The sequence below is a fragment of the Rhineura floridana genome, chromosome 9, assembly GCF_030035675.1.
Source record: "Rhineura floridana isolate rRhiFlo1 chromosome 9, rRhiFlo1.hap2, whole genome shotgun sequence".
In the NCBI taxonomy this organism is placed as follows: domain Eukaryota; kingdom Metazoa; phylum Chordata; class Lepidosauria; order Squamata; family Rhineuridae; genus Rhineura; species Rhineura floridana.
In genome coordinates, this window is record NC_084488.1 from 48,759,296 (window position 1) to 48,774,835 (window position 15,540).

Below are 15,540 nucleotides of genomic sequence, written 5' to 3' on the forward strand. Positions count from 1 at the left end.
ATATAGAGAAAGGTGGGCTGGTTTACATTCTCATTCCGCTGCTTGTATTTTTACAACTCTGCTGAGAAATAGGACCAAACCAAATTAGTTCCTATTTCTGTGTGTGTATTTTTATAATACCGAACATGAAGTGTATCTCTTCAAGTGTTTTGGCACTTAATTACAGCTTAATTACAGAAGTCTCTCAGCAGTGTATATAAAACTAAAAAAATCAATTAAAATTAATCATAAAATCAGAAAACATCCTTAAAATGCCTGATGAAAAAGAAGGGTCTTTGTCAGGCCTCTGAAGTTCTATGGGAAGAGGCCTGTCTGTCTAATCCCAGCTGGAGGGAATTCCACAGAATTGGGATTAGAATACCGAATGCTGAAGCTAAGCAGACCTGTTCCTGTGTGTTGCCTGGATATCAGATAGCCTTGGGACCAGACATAAGCTTTTCTTAGCTTTTTAGTGGAAGAGTGAGCTATGAGTGATCATAGGAACATGGGAAGGTGCCTTATACTCAGTCAGACCATTGGTCCATCTAATTTACTGTTATGATCTACCCTGAAACCCTAGCAACTCTCCAGGGTTTCAGACAGGGAGTCTCTCCAAGTCCTATCTGGAGATGCCAGGATTGCACTTGGGACTTTCTGCGTGCAAAACAGATGCTTTATCACTGTGCTATGGCCCTTCTCCAAAATATCATCATTTGGAATATTCTGCAGTCAGTGAAGTCCCAACTGCAAATAAAGTAATGGCAATATTTTATTCAGACTCCAGGTCCACTAGCACAGAAGCCCACACAGAGTAACAAGCATTAGTGCAAATTGCATGACCCGTTTGTATCAAATTGCTTTAATTTTCCCCCATAGATTTATACTGATTACTACCTCCCAGGCATTGTCTTCAATGGGACAAACAACTGCTTTTTTGTTTTTGATGGGCATCCTGTTACATTACTAAATGTTGACCAATTTATTTGCATGTAACAGCAGATCATCAGTACGATTGGTAAACAATCTTAACAATACAAGGTCAGCACATGAGTTTGTTTTGTATGTGTTGTTTGGTTTCTTTTACTGCCCTTTGGTAATAGCGCAATAAAGAAAGCATCCTTGTCTTCTTTCTATTTGTTTTATTAAGCCACCTCACTTCAAGGTATTTGGTTGTTGTCATCTAGGTTTCCCTTTAATATCCTAACTTTATTTCATTTTTATTCATTTCCTCTGTCCCTAAATGTTTCTCAATAAACTAAGCAAACTGCTTCTTTATTGGAAGTAGCTTGCAATATTTGTGTTTCAGTTCAGTTCTTTAAGAGATATTAGGTGACTTGTGATGACAAACTGTTGCTTAAGTTGCATGGTGTGTGCATCAAACTGGACACCAACAGTATGCAGTCCTATAAACACAACCCAATTTGAATGATGCAGAAACAATACTTTTCACAGTGAAAGAAAAAAACCAGGAGACCCAACAACCAGTTCTGTAAGCCCAACTTTGTACTGATATTTCTCAAAAAGCAATCCTTCCAAACTGTCATGGGGTATGCAAGAAAAAGAGTTGTTTCATTCATTGTCATTGTTTAAAAGCTCGTTTGTATAGCTCTTTGTTAAAATCATGTTTGGTTTGTTACTCATTCATTGCCATTTCATTCATCTCCCTAATTCCCATTTGTTTTGATAGTCCTTTGCTTTCAGTGGGAGACAGGGCTACAGGAGGAGGCTTTTGGTCCCCAGTGACCAATTTCCAGGTTCAGGTGGTTGGATCCAGAGTTGTCATGAATAGAGTTCTATTCACAGGATGTACCTGTTGGAGGAAGGGGGAGGAGACAACTTTTACTGATTCCTTCTTCCCTGTGTGCTCCCTATGCCTCCCCCAAACTGTTCTCTGGGACTAGGGTACCATCTGGAAGAGGTGACACACGGGACTGCAGGGGAGAGGATAATTGGCTAAAATGGGTGAGAACCTGTGGCCCTCCAGATATTGCTGGACTACAATTCCCATCATTCCTGACCATTGTCCATGGTCAAGCTGATGGGAGTTGGAGTCCAACATTGACTGGAGAGTCATAGATTTCCCAGTCCTGGGCTAAGATATCTTATCTTATCTCCTCTCCCCCATCCCCACCAAATCCACCAACTGTAGCCTCCACTGGATTTCCATCCCTCCCATGAACCAAAGGAGCCCTTCCATTTGTGGAAAGGACATTCTGGATCCAGCCCGTAGTATATAAATTGTCCATAAACTCTAATGGAAAAGCTTCACTCTATTAGAGTTTATTGGCAGTTATTAGTAAACCATTATTTGTTCGGAGCTCTGGATATTTGTTTCTGAACAAATGAAAAATGAACCAATTGTCCCTTCCTACTCCCATTTAAAACAGACAGGCATTTCAAAAGCAATTTGTGATATTGCATGAGTGTCTGCTCTTCAAAGGAAAGCCAAGCAAAATTTTCACTGGGTGAATGCAAGCTCTTGTGTGCACCTGAAGTAGCTGTTTTTGGATCATCATCATAATATTTTATTGGCACAGATTATATTGATGTAAGCAGAATGTAAAGAAGAAGACTGGTTCAAAGGTATATATTTTAATCACTTCAGACAAGTAAATGAAGTATTGACAAAATTTGAAAACATTCAAATAGAATCCACGTTGACCAGTAGGCTACAAATGGTCACTGTCACCCAGAACCCCAATGCATGACAATCTAGGGGCTCCTTGAAAGCACGAAATAATGTACACAGAATTTACACTAATAGTGGGTGCAGCACATGAATGCATTCCTTAATGTATGGACCTTCCTCCTTCACTGATGTGACTGGGGGAGTCCTTGCATGATGGACCTTCATTGTGTACCTTGTTTGGAGTACCCTGCAGAGGTCTGGAGAGGGTGTGTGGCCTTTATATAACCCATTGTCTCTTACTACAAGGTAATTTAATTTTAATTCCTAAGCACGTCATTTAAAGACAAATCATTTACAGGCTTCTCATTCTGGTTTAATTTCGGGGGAGTGGTCATACTGATGCAATTGTTCATTCTATGTTTTCACTGAAGATCATTTTAAAGTGCTTGAGGCCATGGAATTGCAGACCACCTTGTGTACTGAAATGCTATCAATAATAGAGCTAAAATGTGGTGTAGCGGTAATATGCTGGACTAGAGGTTGGGAGATCCATGATCAGGTGACCCCCCAGTACTACCACCACAAAGTAGAATCAGTCACTGTCTCTCAACCTAACCTACCTCTCAGAACAGTTGAATGGATAAAGGGAATAGGAACCATGTTGCCTCCTTGAGCCCCTTGAACTATAGGCAGCATATAAATGAGCAATAGGAAACCTCAACCTCACAGGCCAAAATAGGTCTGGCAGGGGTCCTAATTTGGCCTGTGAATCTGTTTTCCCAAACCATGCCCACCTGCCCTGCACCTGGTGTAATATGTGAGATCAGATGTGGGGCAGGTATGCGCTCCCAATCGTTCCTTGTCAAGCAAGGTTTGCTATCATTACTAATCATCTGATCTGCCCTCACAGCAAGTCCCTCAGGGATCACCCCTAGTGCAATTAAGCCCTGCCCAAAGTAGGCTTCCACGTAATTGGAAACTTAGTGGTGCAGCTGATTCCTAGGCAAAGTGAGATTTGCTATATTATAAATGTAATACATTAATCATCATCTTCCTAATCTTCTATGGAAATTCATTCATGATGTTATTCTGCTTGGTTTCATCAGGATATACATGTGGACATATTTTCTATAACAAGCATATGAATTAATTAATTAATCATTTATTATGGTCACAGACCAGAAGAGTAACAAGAATATGAACTTTTTCTTTATTCTGAAATTACTTGTTTTCAGGCCCAGTAATGATTACTTTGCAGAGAATATGTGTCTGCAAGTTTCATATTTTAAATAAGGAATAATTGTTCTAGACATTGGTTGGCTTTCCAGTCCTACCACCATTCACTCCACCCAGAATGTGTTTTTTGATGTGTGAAAAACCTGCTTGTCATTACTTAGAAAGATCAGAAGTCATTTGAAAACCAGAAAGGGATGAGATGTGTCAAGGAAAACTGTTTTAGACTCTGGTCATCATTACATGTAAGCTGCATGGAGGCTCTTTACAGATGGATTGGACTGTAAAATTCATTGGAGTTTTGGAAGTACCTCTGCCCACAAATGTATGAACAATTACACTTCAGGCATGATCTAACAATCTGTCGCCTTAACATGCTGTATTATTTGGATTGATGTAATTCTGGTATGCCAAGCCATGTACAGGATTCTAATAATTTATTAAAATAAAAAAGTCATAAAATGTATGGATGTTTTTATTATAAGAATGTGTTTCCCTTCAATGTCATCCATAAATATTTTATTATGAATTATTATTTAACTGATTGTAAGGTTGTTCTTTTACTAGTTTGACTTCTGGAATGTATTCTATATGGAGTATTCATCTTAAAACCTATTCTCTTAAGAAGCTATACAAAGCCAATGTTTCTACTGTGCCAGAAGTTGTTCTTATAACTACATTCTTCCAGAATGAAATCATAAGATGTTGTTAGAATTATTATTTCTTGTTATAGCGGTGCAGCGCAGAACAAGTTTACTACTTACAAATCTCCACGAAGAGCACTCCCTTTTGTGTGTTTCCACCCCTAACCACTGGAAATATTTTTATTACCTCATTTCAGAAACACACCAAATTTCCAAATCCACCCAATGCTGTATGAGATATGTAAACAAGCCATCACAAATTATCAATTCCACTCCCCTTTTTACTCCTCAGCCACTCACGGCAACTTTTTCTTAATGTTCTCCTTTTCTAATTCTTTCTTAGTGAAAGAAAGAATTTTCCACAATTCTGTAGTTATGAGCTTTGTTTTCATTGAATGAAGGATTTTGTCGAGTGTGAATTTCATTAAGGATTTTGTTGAATGTGAATTTCTAAGGATGGCTGTGTTTCAGTCCTCTTCTCATATTGTTTCAGAAAGTCTGAATTTGAGAGACTTAGCTTTAAATATGAACTGAATCAAATTTCTCCCCCATCCCTAGCAAGACCATGTGAACATGCAGGCTCAAGGGGCAGAGCAAACTGGCTGTGAGATCCTCTCTGGGAGCCCACATATTCATGGAGACTTGCTAAATAAGGGTTTAACGTAGCGTATCATGTGAACTAGGCCATTGACTGTTGATCAGCTACAATTTCACAACAGTAAAAATTCAATAATGAATTGTGTTTTAATCTTTGCTTTTAATGAAATTGTATATATGAATTATAATCTTGAAAGGTTATTATTATTAACAACAACATTAATGATGATGATAATGATGATGATGATGATGATAATAATATAAAAAAAGTTTGGCCATAATGGCAGACAGTTCCATCAGTGCAAATATATAAGGTACTGTATTGCCATTGCCAGCCTAAAGAATAGTATTGCATTTAAGTTTCACCTGATCCAACTTTCATATCAAAATTGAAAAGGGGTTATAATTGTCAAATACTCAGACAAACATTATCAAGATAATGGTTAATTGTTATGCTATGAAAAAAATGTTGTTCTTAAATAATTTTTAAATATATCTTTAAAAGTACATTAATATTCTGTCTGTATTTTTCTTGCTCCTGGTACAGAAGTATACCCACAAGTCATAATCTTCATAATCATCAAACCAAAGCTTTGCTGAGACACATCAAGACTGGAGCTTCTATGTTCCTGCTTTGATTTTTCTTTCTAGAAGCAGGAATAATTTAGCACAAGTCTGTGCTAATATGCTAATACTTAGGTGCTAATATCATTTCTGCTGGTGTGCAGATTATCCTCTCATACATTGCTTCTTAAAAATTTCCAGGTTGGGAGCAAGTAAGTCTCCCTAGGTGATAGATTCCAGAGTGTGGGGGCCAATATGGAAAGGCCCTGATACATTTCCTAGCCACTGTTTGAGGGGAGTCAGCTCAGTATTGGAAGATGAAAGACCTTAAAAGGAAAGATACCTCTTCTTTAGGTATGCTGGACCAAATAGCCAACACCAGTGAAGCTTGCATGAGACTGAGCGCAACAGCCTGGCCACTTCTAACAGTAACCCCTTTGCTCCATCAACTCTTAATGAGGAATGGGCAAATCTATTTATTTTGGTTTCTCATTTTACCAGTCTTAAGTTCATTTCTCTACATGTGTGAATTTCTCCCAATTTTATTTAGTTTTGTATGTAATTTCCCCTCGTATAATGCCTGTTGTATGTTATTTTCATGAATATATGCATGTTTATGCACACTTTACCCCAGTGTATGCCTTTTTGTACATATTACTTGGCTAGAGAACTGTATTGTAAAATTTGGAGAAATGCAAATTTCGAAGGATGGCTGTGTTTCAGCCCATGTATTGTTTCAGAAAGCATGAATTAGGAATTTTCCTATAAATGGAAAACGGAATCAATTTTTTTCCCATCCCTACTCTTTATATGTGTGTGTATATGGCAGGTCCAACAACACATTTCTGATTGGGGGGGGGGGCTGTTGTCAGGAAAACAGACTAAAGTGATGTATCAGCCATTTGAGGAAGGAGAACTGAATGATTCTATGTACAAATACAATAGAAATGTCTACTCCATGCTAGGAATGGGTGAGAAATCCAATTCAGTTCATATTTCAAGCAGAATTTATCAAATTTGCAATTTCCAAAATAATATGAGAACCAAAACACAGCCATCCTTCGAAATTCACATTTATTAGAATTTTGGGATGCAGTTCACCAACTAAACATTTACAAAAATGCATATATTAGCAGAAAGTGTGTATAAAAATGAATACATGAGTGAAAATAACATGTAAAAAGGCATGAAATAATGAGAAATGGCTGGCAAAAACATGTATGTTTGTCAAAACTGCCTCCAAAAATGTGTTTATGTGGAGAAAGTCGCACTAAAATGGTGCAGAATTTTCATGAGGATTTTTTTTTAAAAAATTGCAGATTGCTGTAGAAATGTAGAGAACTGAACATTGGAAAGATGAGAAACTGAGAGAACCGAAACAGACAGATCTTTCCATCCCTGTGGTCCTTGCATGTACCACATTTTATGGATTTGTTCTAAAGTTGCTTCAATCCAGAAATTTGAAATGAAAATCAATGACTTTTCTTTTGCCAGTCATTTAATAAATAACATGAACAAGTTCTTCCTAATGAATAAGTCAGTCACAAAACAACTTGAACAAATGCCATCTATCAATCTTCTATGTCCCAACATTCAAGAAGGTTCAATGAAGCAAAATGGTAATCATTTACAAAGAAAATCCTTTGGAAAACTTTGTAGAATGTTCTTTAAATAACAGGTAATCTTGACATAATCCAATGAGGAGGAGAAATATGTTCCCTTCCACTCTAATTATAAAATGGTGATTTAAGATTAGCACCCTTTCTCCCTTCCCCAATATTAGCCTATCTTAGTCTATAACGACTAAAATTACACTCTTACAAATGCTCACACTTTTCATTGTTGGCCTAGTTGATTGAATAGAAATCACTGATACAAATGAATTCAAGCTATCATGCTGCCATAAAGAAAAGTACTTTAAGCTATAGATCATTATTTCTACATATTTAAATGTTTCTTCTGGTAAGTCTTCTTTTGGCTTAAAACAAGGCTGTGTCCACATGAGCTATTATTTAAGTGGGTAAAGCCCTTAATGTATTTTAATATCTGTGCTGTTCTCACTGAGTTGCCAACCCTTGAAAGAAAAACAGTATTTTCTTCAAGGGATTACAAGTTACTGTATGATATTATGTTGATGCAGAATGGTTATTGTACACTACAAATGTACAAATGTATCTATGCAATACTTCAGGAGTTCAGAAAAAGCACAGAATGTGGCATTGGACACCATCTTGTATCCAAAGATGCCTTTCTATGAGCAGAGAAGCTTTGCACAAAAAAAGCAAACTTCAACCCAATGATGTTTTTCAGTTTGAACAAGATCCTAAGTATCCCTATGCACAATATCAATAGCTATTTCTCCCTATGGGCTCTATGGGGACCTTTCACTGATAAGCGCCATTTCTGTGGATGGTGTTGTTTGGGCTACATAAAAATTTGGCAGGTGGAGAAATGATTTTGCTATTAATATATAGCTGGGGTAGCCAACCTGGTGCCCTCCAGATGTTTTGGATTCAGACTCCTATCATCCCTGGCCATTGGCCATTCTGGCTGGCATTGATAGGAATGGTAATCCAAAACATCTGGAGGATACCAGGTTGACTACCCCTGGTATACAGGATACAGTGTCTGCATGCATTGAATGTTGTTGTTATGTGCCTTCAAGTCGATTACAACTTATGGCGACCCTATGAATCGGCAATCTCCAAGAGCATCTGTCGTGAACCACCCTGTTCAGATCTTGTAAGTTCAGGTCTGTGGCTTCCTTTATGGAATCAATCCATCTCTTGTTTGGCCTTCCTCTTTTTCTACACCCTTCTGTTTTTCCCACCATTATTGTCTTTTCTAGTGAATCATGTCTTCTCATTATGTGTCCAAAGTATGATAACCTCAGTTTCATCATTTTAGATTCTAATGGTAGTTCTGAATTTGTTCTAACACCCAATTATTTGTCTTTTTCACAGTCCATGGTATGCGCAAAGCTCTCCTCCAACACCACATTTCAAAGGAGTTAATTTTTCTCTTACCCACTTTTTTCACAGTCCAACTTTCACATCCATACATAGAGATCAGGAATACCATGGTCTGAATGATCCTGACTTTAGTGTTCAGTGATACATCTTTGCATTTGAGGTCCTTTTCTAGTTCTCTCACACCTGCCCTCCCCATTTCTAGCCTTCTTCTGATTTCTTGACTATTGTCCCCATTTTGGTTAATGACTGTGCCAAGGTATTGATAATCCTTAACAAGTTCAATGTCCTCATTGTCAACTTTAAAGTTGCATAAATTTTCTGTTGACATTACTTTAGTCTTCTTGACGTTCAGCTGTAGTCCTATTTTTTTTCTTTCCTCTTTAACTTTCATCAGCATTACTTTTAAATCATTACTGGTTTCTGCTAGTAGTATGGTATCATCTGCATATCTTAAATTATTGATATTTCTCCCTCAAATTTTCACACCTCCATCTTGGTCCAATCCCACTTTCCGTATATGTTCTGCATATAGATTAAATCAATAGGGTGATAAAATACACCCGTCTCACACCCTTTCCGATGGGGAACCAATTGGTTTCTCCATATTCTGTCCTTACAGTAGCCTCTTGCCCAGAGTATAGGTTGTGCATCAGCACAAACAGATGCTGTGGCACCTCCATTTCTTTTAAAGCATTCCATAGTTTTTCATGATCTACACAGTCAAAGGTTTTGCTGTAATCTATAAAGCACAGTGTGATTTTCTTCTGAAATTCCTTGATCCATTCAATTATCCAATGTATGTTTGCGATATGATCTCTGGTGCCTCTTCCCTTTCTAAATCCAGCTTGGACGTCTGACATTTCTCACTCCGTATATGGTAAGAGCCTTTGTTGTAGAATCTTGAGCATTACTTTACTTGCATGGGATATTAAGGCAATAGTAATTAAGGACCTCCTTTCTTTGGAATTGGGATGTCTGTGGGCCATTGTTTAGTTTTCCATATTTCTTGACAGATTTTTGTCAAAATTTGGACAGATTCATTCTCAGTAGCTTGTAGCAACTCTATTGGTATGCCATCTATTCCTGGGTGATTTGTTTCTTCCAAGTATTTTAAGAGCAGCTTTTACCTCACATTCTAAAATTTTTGGTTCTTCATCATATGGTCCTTCCATGAATGAATCTGTCATCCGGGCATCTCTTTTATAGAGTTCTTCAGTGTATTGCTTTCATCTTCCTTTTATTTCATCTCGGTCAGTCAGTGTGTTCCCCTGTTGATTATTCAACATCCCTACTTGTGGTTTAAATTTCCCTTTCATTTCTCTAATCTTTTGGAATAGGGCTCTTGTTCTACCCTTTTTGTTGTCCTCATCCATTTCTATACTATTGATTGATTGATTGATTGATTGATTGATTGATTGATTGATTGATTGATTGATTGCACTTGTATACCGCCCCATAGCCGAAGCTCTCTGGGCGGTTTACAGCAACCAAAAACATTAAAACAAATATACAATTTAAAACACATATTTTAAAAACAATTTAAAACAGAATTTAAAAATTTAAAACAATATAAAAACAATTTAAAACACATGCTAAAATGCCTGGGAGAAGAGGAAAGTCTTGACCTGGCACCGAAAAGATAACAGTATCGGCGCCAGGCGCACCTCATCAAGGAAATCATTCCATAATTTGGGGGGCACCACTGAGAAGGCCCTTTCCTGTTGTAATAGTTCTCTTTGTCCTTAAATGCTATATTGTTGCATTTAGGGTTCTCACTGTGTTTCTGTCTCCTTTTGCTTTTGCTTTCCTTATCTCTTTAACCATTTTAAGAGTTTCTTCAGTCATCCATTGAGGTCTTTCTCTCTTTTTAACTAGAGGTATTGTCTTTTTACATTCTTCCCTTATAATGTCTCTTACTTCACTCCATGGTTCTTCTGGTTCTCTGTCAACTAAGTAACTAAATAACTTGTTCCTTATTTGATCTTTATATTATTCTGGGATGTTATCTAAATTGTATTTTGGTATTATGATTGCTTTGTTGGTCTTCTTTAGCTTTACTCTGATTTTCGATATGACCAGTTCATGATCTGTACTGCAGTCTGCTCCTGGTCTTGTTTTTGCAGAATGTTTGGAACTTCTCTATCTTCTGCTACCAATTATATAATAAATTTGATTCCTATATTGACCATTTGGTGATGTCCACGTGTGCAGTCGTCTTTTTGGTTGCTTGAAAAATGTGTTTGCAAGAAACAAATTATTGCCTTCACAGAATTCAATAAGTCATTCTCCTGCTTCATTTCTGACTCCTAAGCCCCATTTCCCCACAATTCCTAGTTCCTCTCTGTTCCCTATTTTCGCATTCCAGTCCCCCATGATTATCAGCACATCCTGTTTTGGTGTGTGATCATTTCTTCCTATACTTCTGCGTAAAATCTCTCCAATTCCTCCTCTTCTGCATTTGCTGATACAGTCGCTTTGTATCTAAGTGTATGTGTGGGGTTCAACACAAATTGCCAGTATGGGGGGGCAATTCAAACTCAGGACCTGTTATGTGGGCATTAACACTTTGCCTCCCACTATGGTCCTGATAAGAGCATAAGAAGAACCTGCTGGATCAGGCCAATAGCCCATCTAGTCCAGTTGCCTATGGGAAGCCCACAAGCAGGAACACTCTCCCCCCCACACACACAATTTCCAGCAACTGGTATTTGGAAGCATACAGTCTCTGACTATGGAGGCAGAGCGTAGTTATCATGGCTAGTAGCCATTGATAGCCTTATTCTCCATGATTTGTCTAATCCTCTTTTAAAGGGTCTCCTCACACCAGCAATTTACATAGAAAAAACTCCAATTCACTCAAATTGTAGGCAAGAAAAGGCCCAGTCTGGATTGGGACCTTAGTGGAGGGCAAAACACTGAAGCCCCCTCCCCACAAGGGTCGTTATGCAGATTGGGGCCCCATCTTACAATCTGTGTTTAAAACAACACTCTGAAGTTAAAGACACAGGTACAGAGTGAATCTATTGCTTAGTTTGGCCCTGAGGGCCACTTCAGGCATGATATTTTCCCTAAAACATTATTGGCAGTGAACAACTATTTTCTTATTTTAGACCTGCATTGCAATATGTTCTCATGTACTTGCTTTTAAAACAGTATAGAATAACTTAAATTGGCCAGAGGTGAATGCAAAATAGATGTTTATGAGGAACTTTAAAATATCTATCTGTACCTGTCTGTCTTTTAACAGGAGATAGAGCCTGAGAACTTGGGCACACAAACCATGTGTTCTTCAACTGAACTAGCACTTACAAAGGCATTGAGACATTCCCTACTGCATGGCCTTCTCCCCATTTTTAAAAAGAGCCTGCAGGCCTGGCCCATCTCTTTCTGCTGCCTGAGGCAAAGATGGTTCTTTCCACCACCCATTGCATGTGCAGAAGCTATCCAGACTAGAAGTTCAACACTGGTTGTCCTCCATTGCACCTGAAGGCAGCAAGCTAACATAAGGGAAGCACGGCAGGCTGTGTGTCATACATAGTTCTTTCCTTGAACATCTTCTTACCACTCCCTGTCATGTAGTATCTGCTCCCTGAGGTCATTGTCTCAGTCTCCTAATGGTAGGGCCAGCTCTGAGGACACGATTTCCCCTCCCTTTTCAATTGCTTCTACAGCAGCAGCAGGTGATTCCTGGTACTAAATCTCATTACTACTACTATTACTACTCTACTACTCATTATTATTGCTGTTGTTGTTGATGATGATAACATTTCTATCCCGCCTTCCTCCCAAATCAGCCCAAGATGGCAAACACATTTACAACGAACATTTTAAGAACAAAAAGCATTCTAAAAAGCAATTTAAAACATTCTAAAAGCAGTTGCAGATAAAAACATTCTTCCATCCAGTGATCTCCGGGTTGCCATGAACAGTCTCCTCCATCAAATGCTTTTTTCTTGAGTGTAACATCTGCCATCTTTCCAGCATGTAGACTCAAAATCAGTAATTATTACATAGTCAAACAACTGCCTCAACAACTATTGTCACTGGATGATGTTTTAGAAATTCTTGTAAAAATGCCAAGCTGCTGGCCAGCCTGCTATATTGTAGTGTTGATTATCCTGTTAGTACTCTTGGCTAATCTGTGTTTCTCTAAAAGCGTGGGTGGTAAATCTGGGCTAGAGATTTGGATGTAATGAGAACCTATTTTACATTGGCCATGTGAAAATTCTCAGAAGAACCAGAACAATGCAATTGTCGAGTGTAGGTCTCTTAAAGGTAACTAGAAAGCTCTACCATTAAGAGAAATGTTAATGTTATGAAATGTGATCCAAATTTGCTGAACTTACAGAAACGTCCGCAAGTTCATAAATAACATACAATAGAAGAATGAGAGCATGGGGCTGAGTAAAGGAATACCCATCTGGCTCCATTGTGACATTCTTGGCATCACACTAAAAACACACTACTATTGCTTTGCAGTGTAGAGGAACTTCTCAAGAGTGCTTGGAAACAAGTTTGTCCATCTCAGCTAATAACTCACTCATTATCTACCCTTACAGAATCACTTTCCAAACTCAGCCTGCACTATGAGACAAAGCAGCTAATGAATGGTCCTAGTGAACAGAAGTGGTAATGAGTCTTGGGATCTAGGCGGCCTTACTTGCCTTATGTGCCAGAGAAATTTATGAAGATAACATGACAGGCTAATATATTTTTACAACCTAAACAAGATATTTTATGCCAGCCCTGGTATTGGCACCTAGTTTATCAATGAAACTTCCAAGATCGTAATCCCACAGGGTGTTTTGGGTATTTCTCACACAAATATAATTATCAAAGAGTTGAAGGGAGTAAGGTTAAGTATTGTCAAGTTTATGGTTTGGTTTGGCCTCTTCAGTAGCCAGGAGAATAGATCCTCTGCATATCTTAAATCACTGCAATTCAACCTTCTCTTTCACATCTTTAATATGACCTTTGTCTATTTTTTCCCCAGAAAGATGAATTTTCACACACCAAGTCAGTCACAAATTTCATGGAACATTTCAACGTTGTTCTGTGCTAATGAGTTTAAGATGCTCCAATACCTGGGAACCAGTGACACCATATTGGTGATGGTGATATTGAACTAATAAACCACGAGCCTTCTATTCTCAAAACACTTTTCAGGCTTTTGTGTCATATTTTGCAAGGTGAACTCTAGCAAGTGCAGAAACAGCAAATGATTGTATTTGAGCTTGAAGCATTGAATTTGTTGAATTCCAAACCTCAGAAGTGAAATCAAATTTTACAAGGGCAATACTAGATTACATTGTTGTTGTTATATATACTTATTTTGTAAAAAAAAAAAAAAGTCCTACCTTTCTGATTGACAACAGGCTTCCTGTAGGGTGCTTGATGGTGACAGCCGAGACCCCCTTGCTTCCATTGAGGACCTTCATGGCTTTGATCACCATGGTCAGGGTAGGCGGGTTGTGGGGCCTGGAGCGGTCACAGTGGGCAGAGAGGCTGGCTTGGCAGGCAGCCGGGAGATTCCTGGCTGGTGCCTCTGCCATCTTAAGCAATCCCCAAATCATCCACCCCTCCCTGCATACCTTTATGTGGTAATGAACTGTTAACTAATCCCAGCTTTGGGGCCCATGTCTTTATATTATACAAGCAGTGGAAGATATCTGTTTTGTTGTGTGAACATGCAGTCCTTTTATGCACACACAGAAAATGTGAAGCAGCCTTACATGCTGAAAGCCAAGGTTCTGATCTTCAATATGGTGAACGTGTTTCTGCTTTTTGGGAGGAGAGGGGAATTCAATAGATAGAAAGGCACTTCATTGTTCCTTGCAGCAAAATGAAAGCTATGTCGGAAAAGCAATAGCTGCATATAGGAAGCTCAGAAAAGGAAATTAGATTGAAATACTTGGCTTCCTGTCGCTAGCCACAGAAGAAATTCCTTTGAGAATTACTTCTTCCTTTTCACATCCTACTCATTTATGTAAGTGACTATATGGAAGTGAAAGCCTGGATTGTTTCCTGGAGGAATTGCCAAATGGATCTACAAGACAGCTGACTAATGTAAAAAACCAAAATAAATATTAACGCAACAGTTAAAAAAATAATTCACAAAACGATCAACCAATCACCAATGGTAAGCAATAGTCAAATAATATAAACAAACATGCACAAAAACAGGTAAAGAAAAGGAGTCCTTCAAATTCAAAGTTTCAAATGCTGTTTTGCTAAAAAAAAAAAAAAAAACAGGAAAAGGGAAGAATGAGTTCCAGAGCCTTGGTGCCACTGTTGAGAAGGCTCTGCCCTGGGTAAATGCACATCCCTAGCATTATATTTCAAACAATGAGGGGACCTGCACAAGGGCCACCAAGAATGATATTAAAGTATGGGTAGATTCATATGGGAGAAGGCAGCCTAAAAGCATTAACATTGGCATTTGGAAATCTCCAGATCACTGTACACCATTTTAAGATCTTTGTCATGAGTCCTAGGTTCTTACCTTGTGGCTCTATTCCTAGGCAGTAACAGACAATGTGGTGGAGCAGAGGCAATAACCTGAATTCACAGCAAGTGAATCACTGTTGCCAATTTGGAAGAGGAAGGGTGAGGCAGCAGCAAAGTCGTCATGGTGTGAATGCAGCATCTGAGCCATCTGATGCTCCTTCTCATGCAGTTGCACCACACTGCCCTTCCCACCACCATGCCCCTGCCCCTCTCCCTCCCAGTAAGCAGCAGTGACTCACCTGCCAAAATGTCAGGTAAGTGCCCCCACCCCACCCCACCCCACCCCACTACTGTTCCACTGGCTTTATAGTTATTGATTTAACCATTTAAATCCCACCAGACCTGATAAAAATAGGCTCTCCTGGCAGGAAAAAATGGCCTTTATGCTATTTTGAAAATGTGACTCATATCTGTA